This window comes from Globicephala melas, chromosome X, assembly GCF_963455315.2.
Source record: "Globicephala melas chromosome X, mGloMel1.2, whole genome shotgun sequence".
Lineage (NCBI taxonomy): Eukaryota > Metazoa > Chordata > Mammalia > Artiodactyla > Delphinidae > Globicephala > Globicephala melas.
In genome coordinates this window covers 2,560,002-2,566,001 of record NC_083335.1, presented here as the reverse complement: position 1 = coordinate 2,566,001, position 6,000 = coordinate 2,560,002, and positions in this window count along the sequence as shown.

Here is a 6,000-nt window from a genome sequence, read left to right as displayed (position 1 = left end):
ATCAGTCCTTGGTCCAAGCAGCAGACAGAATGATTTAAATGCATGCTTCCCGCTTTGAATATAAAGACACTCAGCAGATCTGAGAAGAGGGGGAAAGGAGAAGATTAAGAAACCAAGAAAGCGCATAGCCTCAGACCTGTGTGGAATGGCAATTGCCCCAACCCTCTCCAACTCTTATTCTTATGTGACAACCTTCCCCCCACCTCCTCCCAGATCTGCAATCCTAACTGCCTAGGGCTCATAAAGCAACCCCCAGAGGATGAATCTTACACTTTGAGGGATGATGGAGATTGAAGGGAAAGTCTGGCCTGGATTACAGTAGACTACAAAGAACCCATTGAAATTGCTCCCTGAGAAAATAGTAGACCAGTTTTTAAAAACAGGAAGAAAAGTGAGGGAAGAATAGATGAAGGGATAGAGGAAATGGAAAAGGGAGGGAAGAAAGGAGGGAGGGAAGGAAGATAATTTTTTAAAAATCTATGAAGCAAATAATTGAAAGGGCTGTTTTTGAGGACAGAGTGAGCAGAAAGGAGGAGGAAGTAGAAGGAAGTAAGAAGGTTAATGAAAAGTTGTCCAGTGGTAAGAGCCTTGGACAACGGGTTAGGAAATTCAAATTCTAGTCATTGCTCTGCCACTGACTTACTAAATTGCAAGTGCCATCCCTTCTCTGGGTCTCAGTTTCTTCATCTGTGCAATGGGGATGTGTGGGGACTTAGAGCTGCCACCAAGGTCTTTGCCTGCTTAGTTTTCACAGGAGAAAGGCAGACCTCACAGAATTAGGCTGTCAATAGGGATATATGTATCATTTAATTAAATTAGTAATGGATTCAGCAAATATAGGAGTCAGCTGTTTATGAAAAGTTTCTAATACTCCCAAACTCCCATCAACTTACAGAAATCTCATCATATTGCTCCTATTATGCTGCAACTTGCTTTTTCAAAAAACAGCTTTATTGAGATATAATTCACATACCATGAAATTCACCCATTTAAAGTGTACAGTTCAGTAGTTTTTAGTATGTTCACAGAGTTAGGCAACCACCACCACAGTCAATTTTAGAATATTTCCATCAACCCAAAAAGAAACCCTGTATTCATTAGTACTCATTCACCATTTCCTCCCAACCCCACACCCCAACCACAGACAATTACTAGAGTCTGCTTTCTGTTTCTACAAGTTTGCCTATTCTGGACCTTTCATATAAATGGAATCCTGTAATATGTGGCCCTTCGTGTCTGGCTTCTTTCACGTAGCAAAATGTTTTCAAAAGTTTCATCCATGCTGTAGCCTGTATAATATTTTTATTTTTTATGGCCAAATAATATTCCATTGTATTGATATACCACATGGTGTTGAGCTCATCTATTGATGAACATTTAGGTCGTTTCCAACTTTGAGGTACTGTAAACAGTGCTGCTCTAAACATTCATGTTCAAGTTTTTGTGTGAACATGTTTTCATTTCTCTTGAGTATATTCCTAGGAGTGAAATTGCTGGGTCAAACAGTGACCCAATGTTTAACTTTTTGAACAACTGCCAAACAGTTTTTCAAAGTGGCTGCACCATTTTACAATCCTACAGCAGTGTATGATAGTTCCAATTTCTCCACATCCTTACCAACACTTATTATTATCTGCCTTTTAGATTCTAGCCATCCTAGTGGTTGTGAAGTGGTATCTCTGTGGTTTTGATTTGCATTTCCCTAATAACCAAAAATCTTGAGCTTCTTCTCATGTAGTTATTGGCCATTCATATACTTGTGTGTGTGTGTGTGTGTGTGTGTGTGTGCAGTACGCGGGCCTCTCACTGTTGTGGCCTCTCCCGTTGCGGAGCACAGGCTCTGGACGTGCAGGCTCAGCGGCCATGGTTCACGGGCCCAGCCGCTCCGTGACATGTGGGATCTTCCCAGATGGGGGCACAAACCCGTGTCCCCTCCATCGGCAGGCGGACTCTCAACCACTGCGCCACCAGGGAAGCCCTCATATACCTTTTTTGAAGAAATGTGTATTTAAATATTTTGCCAGTTTTGAAATTGCAACATTTGTCCTTTTATTTTTGAATTGTAAGAATTCTTTATATACTCTGGATACCAGTGCCTTATAATGTATACAATCTACAAGTATTATAATTTTTCAGGGTAAGATTTTTTTCCTCTACCCAAAGCAAATTTCCATGTCATTCCATCTATCTGGCAGGCTTATTATTATTTATCATTTTACTGATAGTGTAACAAGTTCCCAAACAGGGGATCTTCTATTAGACCTCCTATTAATCTCCCATTAGACTTCCACTTTAGGCAGGCTCTAAATTTCATCTCCTGCCCTGTGTACTTTATGTAGCCATCAAAATGGAACACAATGCCTCCAAATTTTTCAGAAACCTCAAGGATAAAAGCTGACTTTGATACTCTCACCTCCCAGGAGTCCTGCTATCATTTCATTTATGGCTTCTGTGAATTCCATACTTGAATACCAAGGAGTGATGCATTTAAGAAGCTTTGACTTACTCAGTGTTTTAGTCGTTTTCATGAGGATGCTTATTCAGGGTCTTTTAAAATATGTTGTAAAAAATGGAAGTCTGCATTTGCTTTGTTTTAAAATTTTATTTTGAAATAATTGTAGATTCAAGGAAGCTAAAAAGATAGTACGGAAATGTTCTGTGTACCTTTCATCCAGTTTCACCCAAGGGTTACTATAATACCATATCAAAACCAGGAAACTGACATTGATACAATGTATTAGTATAGTTCTGTCTATTTATCACAAGTGTAGATAATCAAGATACAGAGCTATTCCATCATCACAAAGTCTTCCCTTGTGCTACCCCTCTATAATCATATTCATCCCTCTACTCTCACAATTCCTGCCCCTGGAAACTAATTGTCTCTTCTTCATCTCTATAACTTTATTATTTCAAGAAAACTATATATGTGGAATCATACAGTATGAGACTTTTGGAGACTGGATGTTTTCGCTCTGAATAACGTCCTTTAAGCCATACAAATTACTGCATGTATCAAGAGTTTGCTCATTTTTATTGCTGAGTAGTAATCCATGGTATGCAAGCAGCAGTTTCTGTAATCATTCCTTTAGTAAAGGACATTTCGGTTGTTTGCAACTTTTTTACTATCAAAAATAAATCTGCAATTATATTCCTGTTTGCTTTCATTATACTTATATCATTATATTTGAAATGAGTTTCTTATACATATGATATAATTGGGTCATTTTTTAAATCCACTCTTCCACTCTCTGTCATTTAATTGATGTATTTTAGACCATGTGTTTTAATGTAATTATGGAACTGTTCGAGCTTGAGTCTGACATTTTATTTTTTTAACACAATTTGGTTTTCAGAGACGTTTCAGATTCAGCGCAAAATTGAAAGGAAGGTACAGAGATTTCCAATATACTCCCTACCCCTACACATGTGTAGCCTCTCCCATTATCTGGCACCAGAGTGGTACATTTGTTACAACTGGTAAACCTACATTGACACATCATTATCACCCAAAGTCCACAGGTTCACTCTTGGTGTTGTACATTCTATGGGTTTGGGAAAATGTATAATGATATGTATCCACCATTATGATAACATACAGAGTAGTTTCACTGCCCTAAAAACCCTCTGTGCTCTACCTGTTCATGCTTCCTTTCCCCCATCGCCTGGAAACCACTGAATTCTTACTGTCTCCATAGTTTTACCTTTTACAGACTGTCATATAGTTGGAATCATATAGTATGTAGCCCTTTCAGATTGGCTTTCTTTCACTCAGTAATAAGCATTGAAGATTCCTTCATGTCTTCATGGCTTAATAGCTCATTTCTTTTCAGCATTGAATTGTGGTGTTCCATTGTCTGGATGTGCCACAGTTTATGTATCCATTTACCTACTGAAGTATACCTTGTTTGCATCCAAGTTTTGGTAATTGGGAATAAAGCTGCTATAAACATCCATGTGCAGGTTTTCGGGGGACAGAAGTTTTCAACTACTTTGAGTAAATACCAAGCAGTGTGATCGCTGGGTTTTGTGGTTAAGAGTATAGTTTTGTAAGAAACGTCCAAGCTGTCTTCCAAAGTGGTTGTACCATCTTGCATTCCCACTAGCAATGAATGAGTGTTCCTGTTGCTCCATATTCTCACCAGCAGTTGACATTGTCAGTGTTTCAGAATCTGTCCATTCTAATAGGTATGCAGTGGTATCTCATTGCTGTTTTAATTTGTATTTCTCTGATGATGTATGAGATAGAGCATCTTTTCATATGCTTATTTCTCATCTGTAACTCTTCATTGCTGAGGTGCCTGTTCAGATCTTTGGACCATTTTTTAATCAGGTTGTGCATTTTCTTGTTAAGTTTTAAGAGTTCTTTGTATATTTTGGATAACAGTCCTTTATCAGTTATGAATTTGCAAAGATGTTCTCCCAGTATGTGGCTTGTCTTTTCATCCTCTTGGTAGTGTATTTTGTAGAGCAGAAAAGAGAGAGGAGATATGGGGATATGTGTATACGTATAGCTGGTTCACTTTGTTATACAGCAGAAACTAACACACCATTGTAAAGCAATTATACTCCAATAAATATATTTTTAAAATATATGAACAGTGACTCAGAACTGTATAGGGGAATATGCCACAACAATAACATAAAAGATGGGAAAAGGCAGTCAGAATTAAAATGTTCTAAGATCCTTGTGCAAAAGCCATGCCACCCCAGCCCTGGTCTGTCATCTTGTAGTGCGCTAGGTCCCAGGTCACTGTCCCTGGACACTGCTGCATGTTCTGCAGGTGCCTGTGATGGACCTGTGAAAGCCAGGCCATGGGACCCCCGAAGCTGCCTCAAATCTTACCCTGACTCCCACAAGCATGAAGGGGTAGGGGAATATCTCTCTTCCCAGCTCTGGGCTCAGTCTGCTTGAGCCCATGATCTCCCAGGATATTGTCACCTAGGCAAGCCTGCTCATGAGAAGGCAGGTGGATTGGGTCATATGGGCCCACTGTTAGGGCTCATGGCTGCCAGAGCATCTTTTAGGAATTGAGAGGGCAGAAGGGACACAGGTTTGGTCCTAGACTTCCTCCTTTCTTTGAAACCTGGCTCCTTCCCTGTTCTTGTGGTTCTTTCTGTTTTCCTTAACAACGTGCCTGTCATGTAGCAGATGTTCAATACATTTTAGTTGAATGAATGGATGAATGAATGTAACCTCAGACTCCACTGTCTCTTTGTTGCTAAATACAGTGGATGGTTCGCAGTCCTTTCCTCATCGGATAACTCTGCAGAATATGACAATGCGGATGGCCAGAAATCAAAATCACAAAAGTTGGCAAATGGTGTACCTAGAAATGCATGATTTGCACTGTGAATTGAGCCCACCGTGCTGGAGGTAGGAAGCAAGATTTCTGGCAAGAGAGTCTGAGAAGACACAGGAGGCAACCATCATGAGAAGAGGGAGCCTTTTCCTGAGGGTAAGGCCAGCTTAGGAGAGAGAAGTAGCAACACTTATATCTGCCCCTGCCACCTCCTCACTTTTAGTGGCCTGATTGCCTCTGCCACCAAGGTACGCTGCCAGCCGGCACCCCTGCCCTACAGCAGTCTGGCCGAGGAGAGAATCTCCGCTTTCCCAACTGGCCCTCTCAGCTGCCCCTGCTCGCCCAAGCCCACCGGGAGCCCCTTGCCCTGACTAACTTTACTAGTTTGCAACTGATGCCTGGACCCCCAAGGCCCTACTTCCAAATCGGTAGCACAAGCCAACACGGGAAGAGGATGACAGGCCCCAGCGTCTGCCCACTGTGCCTCAGCCAGTGCCGGGAAACGCCACGGGGCCGGGGCCTCGGTTCTCTGAGCTCCCGCTAGTGGGGAGGACTGTGGAAGAGCCCAACACCCGCGGCCTGCATCTTTCTTCCTGTCTGTACAGTCATTAGATGGATCTTGACTAAAAAATAAATTAAATCCCATTTCTCTCCTGCTTAAACCTTCCAGTGGCTCCCTACTTTCCTCAGAATAAAT